A 27924-nucleotide genomic window follows, 5' to 3' on the forward strand; every position below is an offset into this window, starting at 1 on the left:
TCAAATTTATGCATGTCCCAGCGCAGTCATAGTTTAAATCCGATAAATATCAGAAGCATGCGCCCTGCATAGACAATGGCATCTCAGTCACGGGTGTACGTCTCTAACCAGGCCTCATCCATGAACTGTGAAAAATGACGTCAATTAGGCGGTTGTTTATTGTTGCTTTTGAGTGTGGGGGCGCAGAGGCCTTCGCATTTTCTTCCGAGAAAGTGTTAATTCGTGGCAGCTTTGGGAAAATACATATACGTGTGTTGGTGGGCTGCTGTGCTAACCTTCTGCGTTCATTAAAATGCCCAAATCGTAGCTTGAAAGGGAGCATTATAAAATAAAATGTAATTAGTTTATTCCTGACAATGTGATGTTGCGTGAAAAAATCAATATTATTAAACGCCATCATAAAGTAAACTCAAGTATGGCAGTTGTTGATTGTCTTACCAAAACCTCCTGTTCACTCAGTGCAACGAGAAATATCAAATTAAAGTGTAAATAAAAAAAGTTCCAGAAAATACCTTTCCACTTTGCACAAATCCGTTGCTGGTAGATTCAAGCAATAGGTGACTACGTTGATGTCGGACACCCTGAAAGTCGCCTCGTGGCCGCGGGCACGCTCCACGACCAGCAGAGGTCAAAGGTGAAGGTAATAATACCCTTTAATCACGGGTTAGTGACTTTTGCAGACAGAGGCCAATTACTGATACCTCTTCTCCAGAACCTCAACAAGCAGCGCAGCACCGGCCCAGCAGACTGAAGGGCAACCACAACCCCCATACTGTGTGCTTGCACCTCTAAAACACACCCGTGTCTGACTCTGCCACCTATACCTGTACACTGCAGTGTCTGGAAACGTCAACAGGAATCCACAGAAGGCTTAGGGAAATATGAACGAGTCTGATCTCTGATCCGGTGGTATTTACTAGTGTCGTTTTGCAATGTAAGGGAGTCAAGCTTTTTTTTTTAAAGTTACCTTAATGAGCTATTGTTTGACTAACCAACTCACTACAATTTGCCTGTGAGGGACAATTCCAGATCAGACACTTGTTATGTTACATACATGTTTATACCATTGTATACAATGTGCATAGCCCTGATGTACTTGTAGACTGGGTACACTTAACGCTTCTGGAAATTCTCCGTACTGGGGTACTTGTTTACTGGAATCAAACTGGTTTGTGGGTGCTGCGTTTGGTATTGTTTTGTAACATTTATATGTAAATCCTACAGAAAGGTGGCAGCACTTTAAGGATACACTAATATATTGTATAGAGAAGAACTTTGCAGTTTGCTTTGTTGTGTTGTCAGTACAGTTGTTGATTGCTTGGCTGGCTGTTCAGTTTGGAGGCATCTTTGCGGATCATGGGGCTTTGAGGAGATTTGTGAACAGAGCAGTGCTTTAAATGGATCAGTACTATCAGGTACTGAGTACCTAGACTTCTTAATTTGGAGAGGAAGAATACCTGCACTCAGTGCTTAATTTAAGCCGGTGGTTGCCGGTGGGAGACACTGGTACTTATTTTTGGGGATCGGTACGTATCTTTCAGCATAATACTTTTATAGAAGGTAAGAGACAGCAAAATTTAAAAAGCGGATAGACGGAGGTAATGAAAGAAGGAAAAAGTGCTGAAAAGGAAGAAAGCAGGAACCTGCAATTGTGAGATAAATGGGATGGGGAGTGCCTGGTAGTGGATTAAAGAGGCAAGAGGTGGATTTAGAACTACGCAGATATGGCATTCCGTGTGCACACATTTAATTGCACCAGCTGTGGGCTTCTGAGTAGAGCTTTTGGCCCTGGCACTCTTTCATTTACAAACTAACCACTGCCTGTACTTCTCAGCAGAAGTGCAATACTTTAAATTGGACAGTACCTGCACCTCTTAGAAGTATGCTGGTACTATGGTATAGGGTGCCTGTATTTCTATTTTTCCATTTTAAGAACTGAGCAGGAATGGTACATAAAAATCATGTTACAAAAAGCTTAATTAATTATGTGTACTACTCTACAAAGTACAGAACTACCCAGTGTAATCCAAGATATTATACAAAAGGACCAGTGCTAGGTAGGTAGACACTGAATTTAGGGTGCAGGAAGACACTATATTACTCATTTAAGTTTTCTAAAGAGTTTCATTCTTATGCGGTTAGGCTCCTCCTTATGAATCTATAAATAGTTCCAAACAATATGTACATTTCCCCATTAATCTATGGAGATGTCATGGTTGCTGTAATTTTACCAAATCAGGACCTGTTTCCTTGATTCTAATGTGTCTGTGTCATTAGAACCTGGAGAGGAAGTGGAAGTTAATCCATATCTGTAGTACCAGGAGTAAAAATCCAAGAAAACCTGTACACAACCCAGGACACTTCTCACTGTGTAGCAGGCTGTCCAATTCTGTCGCAAATCTCCGTAAAATTTGAGACAATGTCACCGAATCACCACAAAAAGACAAAAATCATGATAAAAGACCACAAAAGGCTAAATGAACCTACATTTCAGAAATGGATTCAAATACTGAGAATGTGAGATGCCATCAAAATGTAATAAATTGGCCGCAAAGGTACCTTCTGATCCTTAGCCACACTGAAATCTGTTTTCCTTATCAAGCTTATCTCAAAATTAAATTGAACCCGAAGCTAAAATAAAGTGTTGGTGGGCTCGAATCCAAGCATGGAAAATCAGCACCCTGAACATTGGTTGGGTGGTAAAATACAACAATAATCAGGGTTCAGCTGGTCCTTCAAGCCTTTGTGGTCACTGCACCTGCTGCACAATTGCTAGATAAGCCTCTGGGAAATGCGACTGAGAACTGCAAGAGCTACGACGTCCTCTGACTGAATTACAAGCTTTTGCCGGTTCCATAATTTGAGTTCATGGAAGTTTAACAGTCCCTCCTCATTACCAAGAAGTTCCACATTTGCGGGAGGAAGATTCCCACGAAATAAGTTGGTTTTCCAGATCTTTTTATTTAAGGGCCAGTACCACGGCTGCAGACATTGCTGACATTATCTCCAAATGCCAGTCAGACAGAGGCAACTACGTCCACCTCGCAGAACGACGGGGTGAATAAATCAAGAGGCCGCGTTGAGCAGGGTCTGCCGTCGTACGCGCTGGGTCTGGCCGGTCTGTTGAGTCCTCGCCACCCACTCTGCACGGGGCGTACAGCAAACAAAAACGGCACGGCCACGTAAAAAATGCATAAGGGCGGCTTTATATAAAATCATAATTACATACAATGTCAGAGCCTTTACAAAATATTAACATATAGCCGGTATTTTACTCTAGTAAAGTGGCAACTCTAGAGTGGCATTCCGCGTGACCTCATCCTGCAACAGGAAGCAGGACGTCGCCGCACGCGCATCGCACAGCTCAACACTGACGCGGACATAAACAAAGTGCAAGTCCAGCACTACTGCCGGCCGGGTGCCCCACTTTGTGTCCGCGGAGAGGACCCCGGCCGCTCGCGCGCATACGCACGCACGCAGCTCCCTGCCCGCTCCACATGTCCGCAAAGGGTCCCTTGACTTACCGTGGCCCCTGGAAACGGCTCACCCAGTCAAAAGACGCATCACTTGCAGCTCTTTGTGCACCTTCCTGGAGAAATTCAATCCACGCAACCCTGGCGTGGATGCAATTTCTAAACAGTCTGACTTTTTCTTTGAGGCAGCGAGAGGCGCGACCTGCTCTGCCCGTCAGCACCTGTTCAGCCAATCAGAACGTGGTGGGCGGGCTTTATGGTAATCAGCCCGAGACCGAAGACCTTTCAGCCAGCCACTGTTCTTGCCAAGCCTGCCAGGGTAGCTCCCTTCCACTGCGCTTCCCTCAGCCTCAGCGCGAGGCAGTGTGTGACACAGGCACCTTCGCAGAAGCGCCCTTCCCCCAGGACATCAATTAAACGTCACTTTAAACGACTGCTTTGAAATCACTCACTGAAAGCAGCACATCTGCAAATGGGCGCTTCTTATCAAGCCGGACCAACCGAGTCCAATAACACATATACGCGCTTCTTCGGATATTGATCGCGGCACTGCAGAGTTACAAACATGCTCGGGTTAACTGGCAACCTTTCTCTGGTAAAGTGACGCGTCATACCTTAAAAAGCTGAGCGCACCAGATTTTTTTTTATCAATTCTCAGAAAATATAAACATTCCAATACCATCTGAAAAAGGAGACAGTGGAATCAAGACTGGTGCCAAAATAGGTTCGTCCACATTTCTTTTCCAACGTTTGCATTTAAATAATGACTTTATTATGTAAAATAAGCCCGCAATCAACAGATGGAAGTTAAATGTAATAAACATTTAACCTCTAGTTCTTCAGCTTCCACTTTACTGTTTTTACTAGGTTCGGATGTGCAGCTTTACAGCTCTCATATGTTGACAGACGGCCCTGTCTGCGGTTCAGCAAACACGAACTTAAGTTGACTATAGGCTATGGTTTACTCCTTGCCACTCCTAGATGGACTGGGATCATCTGTCATTGCCGGCTGTTGTATTCAATGCATGCCCGAGGGCTGCTCACCTGGTGCTCCGGAGGAATATATAGAGAGCGTCTGCCAGGTCACACCCCCTTTGTCGTTGGTAGATTCCACTGAGACCCGCTCGATCATGCATAGAAATTAATTGATTAAAAGAGTATGCGTTCTAGCACTCACTCTTCTTGCCATTACACGTCTAGGCACACAAACGTCGGTTAAGAGCGCCAATGAATGTAGCTGCTCGTGCAGAACACCAAAACACTTCCGGGCCTAGGCAACCCTTGAAAGGAAGCCCCCTGGACGGTGTAGAGTGTCACCCGTCTGCTAATGTGTTTCGATACCTCATCAATGACGTGAATCACCATATAAATGACATTGCGATACAATACAAAATGTGATTTCTAAATGATTTCCCTTATATAGCTATACCTATTTGTAATACGATTACTGATTAGACCGCATACACACATTCTGTTCTAAGAAGTGCCCAAATCTGCCTTGCTGTCATTTGCAGAATTCATAGGGAATGCACAGGAAGTGTATGTACAATTTAGCATTTTTGCTTTTTTGAAGCAATAAGGATATTTTCTAAAAAAATAAAAATAAAAAAAAACGGTAGAAAATATATTGCTTTTAAATATTAGCTCTGAATATTCTATTTTAGGATACAGCTGATACTGTTTATTCTGCCTATTCTCTAGCTAAAGGAACCCTTTATCTGGTAAACAGACAGTCGATCATGCCCAAATTTGTTTTAACTAATGACAGAGTAGAACAGTTGCGGCCGGCATGATTTGCAGGTGGGGTGGCAGGGGGTGGGGGCGCACAGGGTAGCGGGGGGTTACTAAAAAAAATGTAAAACTTACCTTCACCTCATGTCCCTGCGTCACGTCTTCTCTCACTGCTCCTCACAGGAAGCAGGCAGCCGCCCTCTCCTCTCCTAAACTAATCACAACACTGCATTGGCAGCGTTGTGACTGGCTGGGACGCCGACGGCACAGGCGTCTATGGGGAGGCTTTTTTCTCCATGAATGCTGCATGAGCCTACATGGACAAAACAGGAGAGTGCGCATGACTGGTTTGGTCGGCCCTGGGGCCGACCAAACAGTCAGCGCCCACAATAGTGGGCAAGCACTACTCCCCTGCCTGGAGCAGGACTGCCCACCTGCCCGCCCCCAACCAAACCCTTCTGCTTTCTAGTAGTCCGAGAAACAGAAACATAAAACTGTATTCATAATACCATTTTATGTTTCAGCTTCTCGCACTGTTTGAGTTTGAGTTTTAAATTATTTATAAAGCGCGCGTACTACTGATGGTTCCATGGCGCTACAGTATGCTGAGTCCTTGAGAAGTGAAAAGCACAGGGGGGACTGGTGAGAAACTATAGGGGGAATGCTTTTGAGAATAGGAAGGTTTTTAATGCCTTTCTAAAAAGAAAGTATTGGGTCGAGCATCTAAGATGGATGGGAAGGGAATTCCAAAAAATGGGGGCAAGAGTAGAGAATTTTGAGCCTCCCCATTTTTTTCGGTGAAAGCGGGGAACCCTAAGTAGATGCTGAGAAGAGGAACGAAGTTCCCTGGAGGGGACGTAGGGTTTGATCTCCGACGAGATAAAAACAGGAGATGAGCCTAGCTGGGCCTGGAAGGTAAGGCAGCCCACCTTGAATTGGGAACGTTCGCGAATGGGGAGCCAGTGCAAGGATTTTAAGAGGGGAGTGACGTGATGGGATTTCGTAAGGTTATAAACCAAGCGGGCCGCTTGGTTCTGGAACAGCTGAAGACGTCGTACGTTGTAGGCCGGCAGGCCGTGGTAAAGGGCATTGGCATAATCCAAGCGGGAGATGACCATGGCAAGTACGATAAGTTTCAGGGCTGTGAAGGAGAAGAAGCGGGAAACCTTGCGGATAGTGCGAACGGATAAAAAAGAGGAGGATACCACCGAGCTCACCTGGGAGTGCAGGGTGAGTTGGTCATTAATTTTGATGCCGAGGGTTTTAACAGAGGAAGACGGGGGTGGGGGGGGGGGTTCCAAGAGAAGATGGCCAGAAAAGGGGAGACCAGGGACTGGAGCAACCACCTGTCAAAACCAGCTCTGTTTTATCAGGGTTTAGTTTCAGGTGGTTGTGATTCATCCAGTCCTGGATGAAGAGCATTGTAGATTGGAAATTAGATTTAGAGTCAGAGGAATGAGAGAGAGAAAATATGAGCTGGAGGTCATCCGCATAGTTATATACGGAGACCTCCATTTGTTGAAGAGCAAAGATAAGGGGGGCTATGTACAGGTTGAAAAGTAGGGGGGAGAGAGAAGAGCCCTGGGGACCCCACATACCACCTTCCGAGGTTCAGCCGAGAAGTCGCCCAGGTGGACCGCTTGAGTGCGATCGCTCAGAAAGGAGGACAGCCAGACCAAGGCAGTGCCGCCGATCCCCGCCGCCCCGACACTGGAGAGTAAGATGGAATGGTCCACCGTATCGAAGGCGGCGGAGAGGTCGAGCAGCACCAAGGCCTGGGAGGTGTTAGTGTCCATTCCCTCTCTAAGGTTGTCGAGTACTGAAAGCACAACCGACTCAGTGGGGTGAGCCGGGCGAAAGCCGGCTTGGCGGGGAGGCAGAACTCGGTTAGCCTCCACGAAGGTGGTGAGTGCTTTGGTGACATGTCGCTCCAGGACTTTGCCAAGGAACGGGAGCAGGGAAATGGGACGGTAGTTGGCGGGGGTCGAGAGGTCTGTCCCAGGTTTTTTTAGAATGGGGAGGATTATAGCGGATTTGAGAGCAGGAGTAACCACACCCTGGGACAGGGAGCAGTTGAGAAAGGTGAGAGGGGGTAACGGACAGTTCGTGAATATGTGACAAAGAATATGGGCAGGACATGGGTCAAGAGGGAACCCAGATTTAACTAGAGGGAGAAGGGAGAGAAAAGATTCTTCTGTTAGAAGAGGGAATGAGTCGAGGCAAGCCTCTGTAGGGGGACAGGAGGGGTTGAGGAAGGAAGAAGAAGGGGGAAGGATGTTAGCTTTGATAGTTGCAATTTTATCTGAAAAATAGGAGTTCAGGGAGTCGCAAAGGGGTTGAGAGGGAGAGGGTTTGAGAGTGGTTCGGTCGGAATAAGCAAGTTTATTGATAATAGAGAAGATTTCTCTGGGTTTATTCTCTGCGACTAGAATTTTGGAGGTAAAATAGTCCTTTTGATGGATAGGATAGTTTTTTTGTATTGCTGCAAGAGGGAGGTGTACTGCGTTTTGAGAGTGGGGCAGTACTGTCGTCTCCAAGCTCGTTCGGCGTGACGGACTGAGAGTTTTAGAGCCCTCAGTTCGTCATTGAACCAGTGGTTGGAGTCGTTCGTCCGTCTAGAGGGGACCCGCCTGAGTGGGGCGATGGAATCACAGGCTGAGCGTAGCCAGGAATTGATGGATTTAGCTTGTTCTGAAGAGGGCAGGCCGGAGAGGGCTGGATGATGAGAGAGAGGAGGTTAGAGAGGCCACATCTACCCGACCCCAAGAGCGGACCCAGATGTTTTTGGGGGGCAAGGGCTTGGTGTGCGGTCCAAGTTGAGAGAAAAAGGAGATCAATGAGTGATCAGACCATGGACAAGGGGAGATAGACAAGGATGCAATGGGGTAATTCAGAGACCAAATCTGGTCAAGGGTATGGCCTTGAGTGTGAGTAGAGGAGTGGACATGCAAGGTGAAGTTAAGGGAGCGTAGCGTATCGGAAAATTCTTTAGAAGTGGAGCATTCCGCTGGGTCGGAGGGCCAGAAGTTGAAATCGCCTAGCACCAGGACGGATGAGTTGTTGACTGCTAGGGTGGCCACAAGGTCTTGAAACCCGTCCAGAAAGGTTTGAGAGGGTTGGGGGGGGCGGTACATAAGTAAGCAAGTGAGAGGTACATTGTAGAATAGTGAACGGACGACTAAGAAGTCGGATGTGCCTATCGGGGGAAAGCTGAGAGGTTGAAATGGAAGATCTTTTCGGGCAATCAGGGCGACGCCCCCGCCGGATTTACCGGTTGGCCGGTCAGCTCGAAGAGCGTAGTAGGTGGCGGGGAGAGCAGCTAAAAGAATGGGGAGAGAACTGTCACGGAACCAGGTCTCCGTAAGGAATAAGAGATCTGGTTTATGAAGATCGAGTAAAATGGATAGTTCGTGGCAGTGTTTGACAGCGGAGCACGTATTGAGGTAGTAGATGGAAAGAGGGGCCTGTCTAGGCCCGGCAGGAGGGTCGGGGCTGGAGGAAGGAGAAAGAGGAGGAGGGTGGAACAGGGCGTGAAGAACTGGAGGAGCAGCAGCGGCTGTAAGTCCCAGGTTCTCAATGTGAGTGGTCAGAGAGGCCTTGATGGGCCAGGGGCCATAACAAGAAAGAAGTTGCGCTGACGAATATTGTAGTGTTCCGGGATAGTGGGGTGGCCTAGGCCCTAGGCGCATTTGGTCGCGGACGGGCGCAGACGGGCTTGCCTTAGGCGCGCCTTCGGTGCGCAATCGTCGCGCCCGCTGCGCTCGTCCGCTGCGCGTCCGGTGATGGCACAAGGCTTATAGGGGCGGGGAGGAGGAAGGGGGCTTGGCCTCAATGAGGGGACGTGGCCTCGGCGCTCGCCAAAGTGGTGTGAGGGAGTGGAAGTGATCGGTAGCCTCCCGCTGCAGCGTTTAATCGGCTGCGCGGGGAACCGAATCAGCTGGTAAGTGGGTGGGCTTTAAAAACAAATACACAGAATAAATGTGACAAAGCAGTGGGGCGATGCTCCTCCGCCCACATGGAGGAGCCGCTCCTGGAGTAGAAAACTCTCTGCAACGTCCTTTAGCAGCTATAGTATTCGAAGGTGGACACAAGACTTTCATTAGGAATGCAAACACTATCGTCGACAGAATGTCTCTAGAGCTGATAATCTGAGACTCCTAGGGAACCCTTCCGTAACACAACAGCTGATGCCATATGCCTTGATTCAATTTCATATATGATCCACAGAGCCTTTGAGTGAAGTAAAGGGCAGAAATGTAGATGAGATTGGAAAAGAATGCTGCCAGTGGCCATCCGCGGTCGGTAGTGGGTGTACCTGCATGGCGGTGACGTGGGGAGAGGGAGGGGCAGGATGGGGGTTAGTAATCTATGGTTTACGGAGCTATACAGGTAAGAAAACATATAAATAAATAAAACAAATTTTGTTGCATGCACTGCATCCCCAAATGCCATGTAGTGCGCGCAACGAAATTAATTTTATTTATTTATATGTTTACTTACCTGTAAAGCTCTGTAATTCATAGATTACTACCCCCCACCCTGCCCCTCCCCCTCCCCACTTCATCGCCCTGCAGGTACACCCACTACCGACCACGGCTGCCAGTGGACCCTAACAGCCCATAGAATGACAGAAAGAAGACCTCTATGTATGGACTCAAATATTGACTGCCAGGGGCGGCTGCTCTGCTATGGCGGAGGAGCGTCGCCTCACTGCTTAATGGCGGAAATTGAAAAATAAAATGATAAAGCACTTTTATTATGATTTTATTTTTCATTGACTCAGCAGAGTTTGCCGAGTCCGCCGAGTCTAGGGCCGGACCAGGTCGCAGCATCACCAACAGAGAAACAGAAAGCAATCAACAAGAGCAACGCAAATAAGATCGACATAAAATCCATCCCATTTTGACCAGGGATTGATTCTGTAGAGTATTCTATACAATACTGTCTCTGTCTGTAGTGAGACCTCAAAAAGTAGAAGTTACCCAAGACCTTTGCCCAAAGGGACTTTTGCTTCTATTTTCCTTTCTCTGCATTGTGATGCAACCATTTATTTTATCATGCCATAACAATGACAATGCCACCCATTTGATGCTGCCGACATGCTTTCTCTACTATTTGCAAATTGTTCAAAATGCAGCAGCAAGTATTTTTGGCCTAAATAAGTACACCTCTCATTGGTTATATGTCAGAATATCAAGCACAAAAATGTTGTGCTGCAAAATATCATAGCAAAGAAAATATATATATGTAAGTAAAGGTATATTTTGATTAACTCCACATCTATGTACCTTTTTCACGTAGCCCGTGGGGACATTGTCGTTTTTCACTAACTTAGCATGAACACTTTGCAGCTTGCCTGCTGCTTTTGTGCACGTTACTGCACATCTTTGATGAAAAGCAGCAAATCTCCTAAGACCACCAATGATGCCCGGCGCAAAACACCTTTAATTCACCTTATGATTATCTATCAAAATAACGAGGCAGCCGCTGGGAACTGGAAGGCAAGAAACAGGTTTATTACTCCAGAGGAAGACACATAATTTCAGACACCGGGATGTCGTCGGGAGGTGCTCTAACTGCATCTCCGTGGTTCGGTCTTTTTATACACATTTGCATCAGTTTATTGGCATGGTTAAACATCCTTGGAATCCCTGCCTTAGGCTAGTTCCCACATAAACCTAGCAGCAATCATCCCCCTACTCAGATCTAACAGATGATCGCTATCTCGCAGCTGGACATTCCGACAGGATCTAAAAACAGGTGGGATCGGTCAGATTTAAGGGTTCGTGTCATTGATTAAATCAGGCCCCTTTGTCGGGAAACAAGCCCTGCCGCATGTGGGTAATAAATCATGTCCGCAGGGGTCGGTTTGGGCCTGGGACCGGATTGGGTAGCCAGGTGCAGTAAAGGAGGTTAGCAAAAAGGGCTTGCCCGTGCGTGGAGGATGAAAGGACAAACGGGTTTGGTGCGGGAAGTGACTCTAGGGCTTTGTCATGATGACAAGGTTTTACAACCCCAGGACATTGGTTCAGGATTAATCAGAGCGCTGGGGGAAGATAGCGAGGTCGGGGTGACACATAGGTGACCAGCAGTGTACGAAATGGCCGCGATATCTAAAATGATTGTACCTTACGCGCACGCAGAGGCCCTCGCTAAATAAGATGGCGCAGGCAATGTTCATGTTTGTCGTTTTACCTTCTACATCTTTATTTTTGCAATATTTGAATGACTGCTTTCACATGAGAACTCATCGCTGGGTCCGCTTTCTCCATGTTCCTGGGATTTAGACTGAACATTATGTGCAAGGTCGAACAACAATGCCCCCTTGATATTTTGTTCTGGCCAGACCTTAGCCCCTAGACATAACATACAGATTCATCTATTGTTTGGACAATGTACCATGCTTCTTAGTGGGGTACACAAATTAGGTTACACACACTTGGAGAGGAACCTTTCCAGGAAGAAGATCGGAACAGCACCTGTGATGTAGATCTACAATCTTTAGGCTGAGGTATGGGGTCTGCTGACAAGCCCTGAGATCTTCTAATATACAATAATACTGCTTGTAGCAAGCGGAGGGAGGATAGGCTCCACTGTCTTTTTACAATGACATCTCCCTTCATGATTTATGGACTAGCTGCTATGCTGACTGTATTCGTACTATGCATTTTCCTGCTTGTTGTGGCTCGTATACTGCATGTTAGGGCAAGTTAGCTAAAATAAATATTTTAAACTATTTCGTGACTGTCAGATCTTATTGTGGATGAGTACAAGAGTGTGAGCGAAAGGGTGTGTCTTGTTACCGCAATTCCTTAGAGATCTGGGAATGTTGTGTTCTGGGGTGTCTAATCATTTGCTTCTCTGTGAGTGAGTAGGAGAGCAAGTGAGACACTATAGCTAGTCGGTACTGAGCTCATGGGTACTAAGGTGGTGGAATTACTAAGTTCCCATACACCAAGGTCCTATAATCCTGCTCATAGTTCTGTTTATTGTGCAGAATCCCTGCAACACCTTGATGATATATATTTAGATTCTCAAGGTATATAGATGCAGAATTCCATAAAGCAAATTTACCTATATATACTTACCTTCAAGATATTTTGGTAGTTGATATTCTGAAGAATTTGTTGCTGTCCATTCTTGTCTCAGCCTCAATTTCCATACTCCAAGTGGGTTGGCATTGAAGCTGGTATTGAAGGCATGGACGTGTGTTCAATACAATATTTCTATTCACGATCCTCTCCTTGTTTCGCTAGTCCTCTTTTACTCAGTTGTTTAACATAAGCTGATTAATATAACTGGATATCTGAGTGGAGACACAAAACATAGCATATCATGCAATAACTATTAAACAAAACAAATGTACATTAAAATTGCCCAAAAAAGATTTCTTGTATCTCTAAAACATCTAGATGGTCTGAGGTTTGAAATGCATTCCAGAATTGATCATCTTCCAATAAATGAATGGAATGGCACTGGAGTCTCTCTTGTACATCACTGTTAAGTGTGTAAAAATGGTAGTACTAGTATTTGCTATTCTGGTGCCCTCTATTGAGTGGGCTGATATTAATGGCAAGCAAGCAGGTTAGTTTTTCTCTCCTCCTGTTAATGCAGTTTGCAAAAGGTAACAAATAAAACTCAAAATGCCTGAATCAAGGAAGGAGATCCAGGTCTAACCTCTGCAATCTCTGAGAGGGTTTTTTGGAGATGTGCGCTCACACTCACTGGGGGCACTAGCCAGATAGCAGAAGGCAATCAGGAATGTCCTACAATATACACTCTTGGCATCAACACTGGCTACATTACCATAAACCTGCTGGACATGTGTAGATCTCTGCCGCAGGTCCCTTAACTCCTTGAGGTAACTTGTCGCACAGTATGTTTGTATATAATCATGTAAAGTAGCACAGGTTTACTATCATATTTTTTCTATTGCTGCACATTTATTTGGGGGGAGTTTCAAACACTTGCTGACTAATATGGTGTTATTATTGTGTGTCACACAACATTGACACTTCACAGAGTCACCTGATAAAGAGTTAATAGTACACAGAGAAGGAAGGTGAGCTGGAAACCCCAACATTGAGCAGGTTTCCATCTCGTTTCTGGAGGCTCTACACCTCTAAAAACACTTTACATGTTATTTATACTCCCCAGGACACTGGAGGTTGCTGTGCAAGCCATTATTTCAGCATCTTACGAAGGGTAGTAAAGGCTCCTTCATCCACAACATGCTCTAAGCCCCAGCTCTACTCTATGGCCCACAGGGCCGGCTTCAGCGCTGGTGGCGCCCTGTGCGACAATCTTTTTTGGCGCCCCCTCCCACAACCACCTCCTCATATTCCCTCACTACCACCCTGCAAAAGTGCCCCTTCTCTCTCCATAGCCATTCTCTCACATACATTTCTATTTTTTTTAAAGTACTGGCTTTACTAATCCACTCAGCTACCAGATAAAATGCAGATCTGTTGTTTGCAGCAGGCATATTAACCCTCTGCACTATTTTATAGCGAATCAAAACTACCACTAGACAAAACTCACATCTCTCACTTTAGCTGGAACATCCACCATGAGTTATCTTGGCATTTTTATTGCTGCCTGATAGTTGGAGGCACAAGGAACTCGGTTGAGGGTGCTTTTAAATCTTAAGTTATTGCTAAACACAGTGCCCCTCCCCCCTTTGCAGGTCAGCGTCCAGTGCATTCGCACCAGTCGCACCGCCTTAAAGCCGGCCCTGATGGCCTGCCTCCTCCATGACTTTCAGACAAGAACCACCTCTCTCATACACGGCGAAATTGGTTTTGAGGTTGGTATGTGTGAATTTGTCAAAAATCACACGTAGACTGCCTGTCATGGACTTTGTGCTTCATGACAACACCCCTCATTACTCTGTCCCTGCCCTTCGTGACACTGCCCGTCCACTGGCAATTTATGGGCTCTCAAAGTATTTTTTAAAATCCATTTCCATCACCGAAAACATAACAAATAATACGTTGGGAACGTTCAATTAATGAATTGCCTTAAAAATAATGTAAAACCAACAAAACATTATTTATTTTTTACTTTTTCAGCAAGTGTAAATATTTTAAAATAGAGGGACTGGTGTAATTGACATGTTTGTATGTAAACATGATAATTTTATATATTGCTATCCAATTGTTATCGGTCTATATTTACCTGACCAAACAGCAGAGTACAGTTCAGTAGCTTTTAAAACGTTGAGCTTCATTTTATGGCTGTGTTATGTGCTGTTTGTAGTCTAGTAGAAGTACATAAACAAATACAGGAGAAAACAAATATTTCCTATTACTTTCAGTTCTTATATTACACCACTACATCTATGTTTTGACCTTTAAACTCTTGGATGGGCAATCTTCCAAGGGCAGTGAATCAAGGTGCTACAAAGACACCATTCTTCAATCCTCCTTAAATAAACTTTGTGGTTTTTGAGTGAATAATGGCAAGCAATTTTATGTATGCACAAATCAATCATCAATCATACAAGTACAAAGTTGTAGAGGACAAAGTAATTCTAATAGCCTTTGTACTTTTTACATTGTTTTTATTAAAATCTATATTTTCTTAAACCTGCTTTTATGTTTGCTAAGTGATAGCGCATGCTATGACTTTTCAGCTGATGTGCCAAGTGTGGATGTACAAGTTTAAAAAAGAGCCATTTTCTGTGACAAGTCTTGCATATTTTTTATTTTACTCTTTGTGGTCTCTGGCATGTAACTGGAAAACAGCTGCCTTTCAGCTCCCTTTCATCTTTGTGAGACAATAGGCCTGATATGGAAAAATATCACACGCAGCATGCCCTATATATAGGGCAAGCTTAGTAGAACTAAATAATGATCTGGTGCCAAACCTTTCTCCCAATGAATACATATATACGTGAGCAAGGACTAGTGTAGTCCGAAACGTGTCATATGTTCGAGAGAATAAAATAACATCCAGCCATAACTTGCAGAGGTCGTGTCTCTTCATTCACCGCACGGAAGTTGGATAGAAGTTTGCTGTAGATATATATATATTCACTGAAAAAACCATAGGTTTCACACTAGTTATAGTTAGGTGGAAATTTTACTCTCATAAAACCATTGAAATTCCCACGTTATAGTTAGTTGGACTCACTATAACTTGCGCGTGCAATGCACTGCTGATGACGTCACATATTACATCACTCATGACATGGTCAGTGATATCACTCATAACATCACTGATGACATCTCAAATGACATCAATGATGACAACATCCTTGTGACAAAGTGGCAGACCTCCTATCAGCATAAAATAACCTTTGACACACACATTCAAAAATAGAAACTAACATTTTCTTAAAAAAGGAGAAACCAATACTAATTACAACAACTTATTAGGTAATTCCATCATCTACATACACATCCACTCATTCACCAACAGTTCTATATAGTCACTCATGCATGTACTTACTCATCATATGTACTCATAAACCTATACATCCTGTTACACACTTATACTCATCCATATAGTTACTCACACACAAATTCACACATGCAAATAAACCATTTACTTGATTATACTGCTATATACACACCACTACACATAGTTCTACAGAAACGGAAATATATTTACTCTCTTAAACAATCAATTATAAAAACACATACTCACTAACCCACCCATACACACAATCATCCACCCATACAGTCTTGCACACATGCTGTCTTCAAAATACATACAAATAGTGAGTCACTCATTCATGCATCTGTGCTCTAAGTAATATCCCCCACCGAACCATACAGACACTGATACTGATACTCAAAAAAACAACTAATAACCCATATACACCCTCATGTAGCTACTCACCAACCCATGCAGCCACTTATACACAAAGTGAGACACAGATACAGATATTTAAATATTTAAACATTACTCGCTAATATATGTATTCACTAAGATACATTTAATATGTCAGTTAACCAATCAATTTTACACAAAAAAACATCCATTTAGACATTTATTTACCTATTTATTCTTCCATCAACCTTTAGATATACATATATAAAAAATATTTATTTTTCAGAAAGATACACATTCACTGGATGATGTCATCAGTGATGTCATTTGAGATGTCATCAGTGATGTCATGAGTGATGTCACTGACCACGTCATGAGTGATGTAATATGTGACGTTGTTGGACCTGCGCGGGCAAGCCCAGCATAAAGGGGGAGGTAGCTTGACTCGAGTGGCTAGGCAGGTGAAGGCTATAGTGTTAAGCCAGCTTGGACCCGATAATAACCCCCTGTACACCACACAAAAAGAAGGACACCACTGTTATGGAAAAATACGATTCGTTTATATAAAAGTTCTCTGGGTTTGTAGGAAATTCACTTAGGGTTTCACATTTACATTTCCTGCAAGCGTTTGTTCAATGGAATACTGGTTTCTCATAAATAAATAGTTGGACTCTAATGAATAAATACACTGGATAAATAGCAGATATGAATACAGTAGAATAAATATTAATTAGCAATGACTGGAATAATTAGAATAAATATTATCAATGACCAGAATAAATATCAGAATAGATATCAGCAATGTCTAGAACAGTAAATATCAGCAATGTCTAGAACAGTAATGACTGGATTAAATATCAGAATGGATATCAACAATGACCGGTATCGCTGCCACCAATTAATCACTTTTAAATACAGACACTTTTCCAGTGTGGTGAAAGGAGAGATTACTCTTACAGTTTGTTGGACAGCCCGACAGGCTTTCAGGCTTCTCGGGATACAGAACTACTTTTGGGACTCTTTTGTAACCACTCGATGCACACGCGTGTATCTAGAAAGCAAGGAAATACATTAAGCAGCTCATTCACACTCGGCTGCCACCGGGAGAGGACCTATACTTGGCGCTGGGGGTCTATATTCGCCGACAGGGCTGGTTCACCCTCAGAACCCTGGCGGCACCAGTTCAAAGTCTTTAGACGACGAACGTGCTGCCGGGGAGGTCGCAAAAACTCCACAGTTCAGTCAAAGCAATGCCGCTGTTTAGCTCTCACACACCGCGGCTCTTAGCGGAACACACGGCCCACCTCACATCAGCTGTATCGGACGATACGGTCAGGCACAGTACTTCTCTCGCCAACAGCGGGGCTCGCAGGGGCTCCACAGACCTCCCTCCGACTTCCTTCTTCGGGGTGGTTCCCGCCCACAGCTTCAGCTCCCGGGTCAACAAGGAGGGGCTGACTCGCTAGTTCCGCCCAATGCAGGCTGGCCTTCCCCGCCCCGGCGCACCACCTCACCTTCAGTCCACACAGGAGGCGCTCTTCGCAGATTGGGCTCGGAGACGTCCGAGCTCCTCGCGGAAGGCGCTATTCACGAAGGGGGCACTTCAGGGGGGTCACGATCGCGGCGATGTCACTCACGCCTGGCGACTCGCTTCCACAATCGCTTCAGCCACCGGGGGGCGGAGAGGCACTCGAACTTGGCCACAGTCTTTTGGGGAATTCAAGGCAGTCGCTGGGCAGGCGCTACAGGCGCTAGGTCACCGCCCACGCTGTTGACTGGAACGCCAGTCACATCCAACGCCAGCAACCTTAGCTGCACTATTGCCTGTGTCACCAGCTGCCTTAGGGGTCAACAGGGCAGGTGTCAATCTGGTGTCAGTCTAGAACTCCTTCCTTGTCGAGGTCAAATCAGGAATCAGGAATCAACTAAAATGGCCGCCAGGGACTGGACCTTATATAGCCAGTGCCCTGGGGTGCTAGCACGAGCCAGGAGGTTCTAGAACCTTCTCTGGGTAGGCCCATGACATGGCACTTTTGAGGTGCTTTCTGGTCCTTCAGAGCCACCATACTGGGGTTCTGGAGCAGCCATATTGTGTTCCTGAGGAAACTAAAGGAATTCCTGTCAGGAATGCGCGCCAAGCAAAAGGGCGCCAAAACCTCAAAAGGCCAGAGTTCATGTAGGCTCCAATGGGAGTCACTCACATGAGGGAATTATGTGTCCACCATTTTAAGTTTGAACACACACACAGGTTGTCAACCTCAGTTTCCAGACTCACAGGTTTCGCCAGGTGCCTTGTACATAGGTGCCAGAAACCTCGTGAGTAACTGAGTGTCAAGGAACATCTAGCCCCATGAGACAATCACACAAAAAGTCCTGGTAGACAAAAATAAAAAGCGACAAATTTTTGGAGGTACAGGGGAACAAAATAAATCATAGTGGTGAGGGGACTCTCAGAAGCAGACGGGTCCAACACGCGTCCCCCCCAGCTGAAAGTGGGGAGAGCTACCCAACCCCTTGGGAGTTCTCAACACTAAGGCGGAAATACCTAGAGAGACCGTCTGCATTGGCGTGGTCAACTCCAGGTCGGTGTTCCACCCGAAAGTCCATTCCCTGTAGGGAGATAGACCACCTCAACAGTTTGGGGTTTTCCCCCTTCATTTGCATGAGCCAACGAAGGGGTCGGTGGTCTGTCTGAACCAGGAAGTGCGAGCCAAACAAGTATGGTCGCAGCTTCTTCAGTGCCCAGACCACCGCAAAGGCTTCCCGCTCGATGGTACTCCATCTCTGTTCCCGGGGAAGCAGTCTTCGTGACAGAAAGACTACAGGTTGATCCAGACCCTCTTCATTGAGTTGCGATAACACCGCCCCAATGCCAATGTCGGATGCATCTGTCTGGACAATGAACTCTTTCGTGAAATCTGGAGCCTTCAGGACTGGAGCTTTACACAATGCTTGTTTCAGAGTGTCGAAGGCTCGCTGGCAAGCCTCCGTCCAGATGACTCTCCTGGGTTGCTTCTTGGCCGTGAGTTCTGTAAGGGGTGCCACGATAGTGCCATACCCCTTCACGAACCGTCTGTAGTAACCTGTGAGGCCCAGGAAGGCTCGGACCTCAGTCTGGGTCTTGGGGGGTTTCCAGGCCATGATTGCCTCAATCTTTGCCTGAAGGGGTTGCACCGCTCCCCTGCCCACCAAGTGACCTAAGTACACCACCGACCCCTGCCCAATCTGACATTTGCTGGCCTTGATCGTTAAGCCAGCCCGTTCCAGGGCCTGGAGAACAGCTTGCAAATGCTGCAAGTGATCCTCCCAACTGTTACTGAAGACAGCGATGTCATCTAAGTAAGCAGCTGAGAAGGACTCCATTCCGGTGAGGATCATGTTCACCAGTCGCTGGAATGTTGCAGGAGCGTTCTTGAGCCCAAAGGGCATCATACAGAACTGGTAGTGTCCATCAGGTGTGGAGAAGGCTGACCTTTCCTTGGCTCCATCAGTCATGGGAATCTGCCAATACCCTGCGGTGAGGTCAAGGGTACTGAGATATTGGGCAGCTCCCAACCGGTCAATCAGTTCATCCGCCCTAGGGATCGGATGAGCATCGGTCTTCGTGACCGAATTGAGTCCTCGATAGTCCACGCAGAATCGTAATTCTGGCGTGGTGCCAGGTGGCGCAGGTTTGGGAACCAAAACCACCGGGCTAGACCAAGGGCTACTTGAGGGTTCGATGACTCCTAGCTCCAGCATCTTGGCTACCTCGCTTCGGATGCTGGCCTTCACCTTGTCAGACAGCCGGTAAGACTTGGACTTCACAGGTGGGCTGTCTCCTGTGTCCACATCATGGGTACACAGGTGGGTCTTACCCGGAACAAGGGAGAACAGAGGAGCGAATGACCCCAAGACCTGGCGACATTCCTCCTGCTGCTCAGGAGTCAAAGATGGTGAGAGTTTCACTCCCTCCACTGACCCATCCTTCTCTTGAGACGCAAATAGGTCGGGGAGAGGCTCAGTGTCCTCTTCCTCCGATCCATCAGTCACCATGATTAACGTGACTTCGGGCCTCTCGTAGTGGGGCTTGAGGCGGTTGGCATGTAACACCCGATGCGGATGCCGAGGGGTTTTCACATCCACCAAATAGGTGGCCTTGCCCATCTTTTCCAACAGCTCAAAGGGGCCTGTCCACCGATCCTGGAGGGCACTCAGCTCTCCAGGCTCCATCACCCACACCTTCTGGCCAGGCTCCAACTCCACCGGGTGAGCATTGTGGTCATACCACGCTTTCATCACAGACTGGCTGGCTTCCAAGTTGTCAGAAGCCTGCTTCCACAACTTAGCCATTTGGCTTCGGAAGGCCAGCATGTAGCTCACCACATCCTGGGGAACTTTCCGGGGAGATTTTTCCCAGGAGTCTCGCACCAGGCTAAGAGGTCCACGTACAGGGTGCCCGTACAGAAGCTCGAAGGGGCTGAAACCCACTCCCTTCTGTGGCACTTCCCTGTAGGAAAAGAGCAAACAGGGTAGGAGGACGTCCCATTTCCTCCGCAGGCTTTCGGGTAGACTTCTGATCATACCCTTCAACGTCTTGTTGAATCTCTCCACGAGGCCATTGGCCTGTGGGTGATAAGGAGTGGTGAACCGGTAGGTCACTCCACACTCCTTCCACATTGCCCGCATGTATGCTGACATGAAGTTGGTCCCCCTGTCAGACACAACTTCTTTGGGGAAACCCACTCGGGTAAAGATCCCCATCAGGGCCTTCGCCACCACCGGTGCAGTGATGGTTCTCAGAGGTATGGCCTCTGGATACCTTGTGGCATGATCCACCAGTACTAGGATAAACCTGTGACCGGATGATGTCGGTGGATCAAGGGGCCCAGCAATGTCGATGCCCACCCTTTCAAAGGGGGTGCCAACGACGGGAAGTGGTTCCAGGGGAGCCTTTAGCTTCATCCCTGTTTTCCCACTGGCTTGGCATGACACACACGTCCGACAGTAGGTGTCGGACGCCACCCTCATTCGAGGCCAATAAAAGTGGGGGACAAGCCGGGCAAAGGTCTTGTCCTGACCCAAGTGTCCTGCCAATGGAATCTCATGTGCCAACTCTAATAAGAAGGCTCGGTAACACTGTGGGACTACCAGGGCCCGTGACAATCCGTGCACTGGCGCCCTGGGTTCACTGTAGAGGAGACCATCCTCCCAGTAAACAGGATAGTTCCCAGACTGGTTACCTGCTGCCTGGGCTTCAGCCTGTTGCCTCAGACCCTCGAGGGTGGGACATTCCCTCTGTCCCTTGCTCAGTTCCTCCCTGGACGGTCCTCCTTCCACTCGCCACTCGGCGGGGATAGGCAGGTCCTCCAACGGAACCATGTCCTCCTCCGCGGACTCCGGGTCCACCTCCTCCGGTGGCCTATCCGTCTCACGGGGCACGGACACCGAGGCAGGCTCCTCCTGTCCTCGAGATGCTCCCTCTTTGGCAGCTGGGTGGGCCATTGTTCCAGGCTCCAACCCACGCGACTTCTCCTTCTGAGCAGCCGCCGACCTGGTACTCACACAGGCCCACTCAGGTGTACCCAGCATCTCAGAATGAGTCCGGTATTCCACCTCCTTCCAAGCATTGTGCTCCATGTCATTGCCCAGCAAACAATCGACTGGCACGGCGGGGCTTACGGCAACTCGAAGTGAACCTGCAACCCCTCCCCACTCAAAGGGAACCTCGGCCACGGGATAGTGGCTCGTTCGGCCGTCAGCCATCGCGGCCGGATGAAGTACGCCTGGAATCACCTGCTCTGAGGATACCAGATGACTCCTGACTATAGTCACACTGGCTCCTGTATCTCTCAGAGCCTCTCCCCTATGGCCATTGATGGTGACCCATTGCCCATACTTGGTAGTATTCGCGGGCACCTGGATCTTTGGAACCATCGCCCGATCACCCAGGGACACTAAGGTGACTCCCGCCCACTCCCTTCCCTTACTCAAGGACATCTCCTCCCCAAGCGCTGCACTAGCGACTCCCGGGGCCTTTCCTCCAGTGGGAGGGGGTGGTCTCTTTGGGCATTTCACGTCTCCCTTATAATGTCCAATACCACCGCACTCAAAGCAATGGACAACCCTTGGCTGCTGACTCTGGCCAGGATTAGGGTTCTTCTGCGGGTTAGCCTTAGGGTTGGAGAAGGTGTTTTTCCCCTTAAAGCTATTTTGGGGGCCTTTGGAGAACTCCTGTTTCTTATTATCTCCCCCCTCTTTCCTCTGGGGAGCGCCCTGTCCGGACTTCTGAGTTTCTCCTCCCGTCCCCCTCGTGGACACTCTGGTACTTACCCAGACGTCCGCCTCCTCAGCAAGCTTACGGGGGCAAGTAAGTTTGCTGTCTACCAGGTGTTGCCTCAGCTCGGGAAGACATTTCTCGAGTAGATGTTCCTTGAGTATCAAGTCATACAACCCGTGATAGTCCTCCACCTCACTACCTTGGACCCACCCTTCCAGGGCTTTCTTGGCATAATCCAGGAAGTCAACCCAATTTTGTGAGCTCAGCTTGTGGCTGCCCCTGAACCTTTGCCGGTATTTCTCGGGGGTCAACCCAAACTTCCTGATGAGCGCCACCTTCATGGCGGGGTAATTTACCTGTTCCTCCCGGTCGAGGGCCAATAGGGCATCCCTACCTGACGGAGGCATGTACCGGTATAATCCACCACCCCAATGCTTCTCATGGATCCCATGGGCTCTTAAGGAGACCTCATAGGCTGTCAGCCATTTAGCAATGTCGTCTCCAGCAGTGTAGCTGGCGCTCACGTCCTTAGGTAAATGAGGCCTGGGCTCCCTGGCAATTTCCTGAGACTCGACACCCTCCGGAGTGTTGTTACGGGACTTGAGGTCGAGTTCCTTTAGCCTGAACTCGTGTTCCATCCTCCTCCCTTCCAGCTCCAACCTAGCCAACTCTAACCTCAGATGTCTTTCTTCCCTCCTGTCGGCCAACTCGGTTTCAGACAACCCTCTAGAGGATACGCTGCTGCCCTCCCGTGAAGTTACCTTGGGGCTGATTGACATTTCACCCACCCCCGGGGGACCTGCAGTCACTACCTCAACAACAGTATCTCTGTCAAATTCCTCCTCCTCCACCGTTCCCTCCGTGTGTGCCTCCACCCAGGCTCGCAGACTAGTACGGAGCTCCTCTCTTTTGGCCCCTCGCCTGACGAACACACCCCTTTCCTGACAGAAATCCTTGAGTTGCGCCACAGTATAGGTCTCCAACTCTGACATATTGAATTCCATCTCGTCAGCGAAAAGTGTGGACAACTACCACGAAGTAGGTTGAAAGGATAAGAACAACTGAGGGTCACTTCCACCCACCACCAGACAAGAATTTAGAAAAAACAAAAAGTTAAATTAGAGGGCCGCTGGGAGAAAACTCCGGGTGTGTACCTGTGGTGCACACTGAATTATTATGGGGTTCACAACAAGCACGGCTCGCAATCCCACCGCTGAGCCACCAATTTTATGTTGGACCTGCGCGGGCAAGCCCAGCATAAAGGGGGAGGTAGCTTGACTCGAGTGGCTAGGCAGGTGAAGGCTATAGTGTTAAGCCAGCTTGGACCCGATAATAACCCCCTGTACACCACACAAAAAGAAGGACACCACACCACTGTTATGGAAAAATACGATTCGTTTATATAAAAGTTCTCTGGGTTTGTAGGAAATTCACTTAGGGTTTCACATTTACATTTCCTGCAAGCGTTTGTTCAATGGAATACTGGTTTCTCATAAATAAATAGTTGGACTCTAATGAATAAATACACTGGATAAATAGCAGATATGAATACAGTAGAATAAATATTAATTAGCAATGACTGGAATAATTAGAATAAATATTATCAATGACCAGAATAAATATCAGAATAGATATCAGCAATGTCTAGAACAGTAAATATCAGCAATGTCTAGAACAGTAATGACTGGATTAAATATCAGAATGGATATCAACAATGACCGGTATCGCTGCCACCAATTAATCACTTTTAAATACAGACACTTTTCCAGTGTGGTGAAAGGAGAGATTACTCTTACAGTTTGTTGGACAGCCCGACAGGCTTTCAGGCTTCTCGGGATACAGAACTACTTTTGGGACTCTTTTGTAACCACTCGATGCACACGCGTGTATCTAGAAAGCAAGGAAATACATTAAGCAGCTCATTCACACTCGGCTGCCACCGGGAGAGGACCTATACTTGGCGCTGGGGGTCTATATTCGCCGACAGGGCTGGTTCACCCTCAGAACCCTGGCGGCACCAGTTCAAAGTCTTTAGACGACGAACGTGCTGCCGGGGAGGTCGCAAAAACTCCACAGTTCAGTCAAAGCAATGCCGCTGTTTAGCTCTCACACACCGCGGCTCTTAGCGGAACACACGGCCCACCTCACATCAGCTGTATCGGACGATACGGTCAGGCACAGTACTTCTCTCGCCAACAGCGGGGCTCGCAGGGGCTCCACAGACCTCCCTCCGACTTCCTTCTTCGGGGTGGTTCCCGCCCACAGCTTCAGCTCCCGGGTCAACAAGGAGGGGCTGACTCGCTAGTTCCGCCCAATGCAGGCTGGCCTTCCCCGCCCCGGCGCACCACCTCACCTTCAGTCCACACAGGAGGCGCTCTTCGCAGATTGGGCTCGGAGACGTCCGAGCTCCTCGCGGAAGGCGCTATTCACGAAGGGGGCACTTCAGGGGGGTCACGATCGCGGCGATGTCACTCACGCCTGGCGACTCGCTTCCACAATCGCTTCAGCCACCGGGGGGCGGAGAGGCACTCGAACTTGGCCACAGTCTTTTGGGGAATTCAAGGCAGTCGCTGGGCAGGCGCTACAGGCGCTAGGTCACCGCCCACGCTGTTGACTGGAACGCCAGTCACATCCAACGCCAGCAACCTTAGCTGCACTATTGCCTGTGTCACCAGCTGCCTTAGGGGTCAACAGGGCAGGTGTCAATCTGGTGTCAGTCTAGAACTCCTTCCTTGTCGAGGTCAAATCAGGAATCAGGAATCAACTAAAATGGCCGCCAGGGACTGGACCTTATATAGCCAGTGCCCTGGGGTGCTAGCACGAGCCAGGAGGTTCTAGAACCTTCTCTGGGTAGGCCCATGACATGGCACTTTTGAGGTGCTTTCTGGTCCTTCAGAGCCACCATACTGGGGTTCTGGAGCAGCCATATTGTGTTCCTGAGGAAACTAAAGGAATTCCTGTCAGGAATGCGCGCCAAGCAAAAGGGCACCAAAACCTCAAAAGGCCAGAGTTCATGTAGGCTCCAATGGGAGTCACTCACATGAGGGAATTATGTGTCCACCATTTTAAGTTTGAACACACACACAGGTTGTCAACCTCAGTTTCCAGACTCACAGGTTTCGCCAGGTGCCTTGTACATAGGTGCCAGAAACCTCGTGAGTAACTGAGTGTCAAGGAACATCTAGCCCCATGAGACAATCACACAAAAAGTCCTGGTAGACAAAAATAAAAAGCGACAAATTTTTGGAGGTACAGGGGAACAAAATAAATCATAGTGGTGAGGGGACTCTCAGAAGCAGACGGGTCCAACAGACGTCATCAGCAGTGCATTGCACGCGCAAGTTATAGTGAGTCCAACTAACTATAACGTTGGAATTTCAATGGTTTTATGCGAGTAAAATTTCCACCTAACTATAACTGGTGGGAAACCTATGGTTTTTTCAGTGAATTTAATAGGTTTTTTAAATGCTAATTCCTAACTATAACTGGTGTGAAACCTATGGTTTTTTTCAGTGAATATATATATATATATATATATATATATATATATATATATATATATATATATATATATATAACATTTCTATGGCAAAATGGTGGCCATCTTTGGGCTACATTGGGCTACATTGGGCTACATTTGGGCTCTAACATATATATATAGCCCAATGTAGCCCAATATATATTTTTTCAAAGTTAATTTTCGTAAAAACCACTGGAGTATATATCTTGAGACATAGCAAAGGCACATCGGGGTACCAGTCCCTACAATTTTGCCAAGTTTGGTGGAAATCCATTCAGCCGTTCGGGCTAAAAGTGAGGCCGACCACCCTATGGAAATTAACATGGGGAAAACACGTTTTAGGCCCCCCTTTTATCTCGGCCCCCGCTTGACGAATCCCCCCATAACTTTCAAGGAAGGACCGGAACTCCGCGAGGCAAATTTGAGGAAATTTTCAGGCAGATTCGTCAACCGGTGCCAACGTTATTCACAATAGAATTTTGAGATTTTGCATTGAAAAAAATCCTAACTATAACTACCTACTGGCGACCGCCAGTAGGTTATATATATATAGTTAGGAATTAGCATTTACAAAACCTTAATTTACTCGCACAAAACCATAGAAATTCGAATATATAGTTAGTTGCAATAACTATATATCGCGCACCCGCAATCCACTGCTGATGATGTCACATATTACATCATTCATGACATGGTCAGTGACATCACTGATGACATCTCAAATGACATCACTGATGACATCACTGATGACAACTCAAATAACATCACTGATGACATCACTGATGACATCTCAAATGACATCACTGATGACATCTCAAATGACATCACTGATGACATCACTGATGTGTTCTCAAATGACATCACTGATGACAACTCAAATGACATCACTAATAACATCACTGATGACATCTCAAATGACATCATTGATGACATCACTGATAACATCTCATTTGACATTAGTGATCACATTATTGATGATATCATTCATGTGATAGAACGATGAATCTCTTCAGACTCTAATATAACCTTAGATACAATCAGTGTGAACAGACACTCACAGACTGTCACTCATCCATGGAGTTACTCACACACCTAGTCAGTCATGCAAAGAATCAATCACACCTCCATTTCCTCAACTATACAGTTATACACACCTTACTTATTCAAACATATACTAACACATATTTACTCTCTTATACAATCCCTGATACAAGTTCACAATGATCCATACAGCCATTCACACATTCACTGGCTCTTACGCACAGTTATTTATATATGTCAACTCTCACATGTACTGTGTTTTACATATGTACTTACTTTGACATGTAGCACTGAGATATCCATTCACTCACCAATACACTCATGCACACAGTCAACCGCCCATACAGCTGTTTCCACATGCACTTTTGAACCCATACATCTAGTGAATCAACTGCTCCCACATCTATGCACAGAGTCATACACCTCCCAGCCACCCACACACACACTCAGTCTCCCATACAAATACTTGGGCAACCAATCAATAACCCATATAGTTACTCATATAGCTACTGATCAACACATGCAGCAGTTTACAGAACAACAGACATAATGATGCACAAATTAAGACAGTTTAGTCACTAACCCATGCACTCAGTGAGACACATTTAATCACTCACTCATACAGTCAGTCATGCACCTACTAAATCCTTCATCCAGACACTTATACATCCACTCATTCTTCAATATGTAAGACATATTTTAACTTTACAGAAACATACAGTCACTGGGTGTTGTCATCAGTGATGTCATCAGTGATGTCATTTGAGATGTCATCAGTGATGTCATCAGTGATGTCACTGACCATGTCATGAATGATGTAATATGTGACATCATCAGCAGTGGATCGCGGGTGCGCGATATATAGTTATTGCAACTAACTATATATTCGAATTTCTATGGTTTTGTGCGAGTAAATTAAGGTTTTGTAAATGCTAATTCCTAACTATATATGGTCTATAACCTATGGTTTTTTCAGTGAATTTCAATGGTTTTTTAATAGCAAATATGAAAAGCTGTAAAATGTCAAGTACGTGGTAAGTAAAAACATTAACATAAATAACATGTGTATCCAAAAACAAAATACAGATTTCGGCCTTATTTATTGCCTCTAGTTTACAAAGGCA

The 27924-nt window shown here is 46.6% G+C and overlaps 1 protein-coding gene across 1 annotated transcript in view; it reads right to left on the reverse strand.

The window, feature by feature from the left end:
• LYPD6 (LY6/PLAUR domain containing 6) overlaps nt 1–3842 on the reverse strand; it is a 246790-nt gene extending 242948 nt beyond the window's left edge. The window contains exon 1 of the mRNA XM_086957252.1: nt 3525–3842. The gene's annotated coding sequence lies outside the window, so the exon portion shown is untranslated. The remainder of the gene's footprint in view (nt 1–3524) is intronic.
• Between the last annotated feature and the right edge of the window lie 24082 nt (nt 3843–27924).

This window comes from Lissotriton vulgaris, chromosome 2_1 (genome assembly GCF_964263255.1).
Source record: "Lissotriton vulgaris chromosome 2_1, aLisVul1.2, whole genome shotgun sequence".
In the NCBI taxonomy this organism is placed as follows: Eukaryota; Metazoa; Chordata; class Amphibia; order Caudata; family Salamandridae; genus Lissotriton; species Lissotriton vulgaris.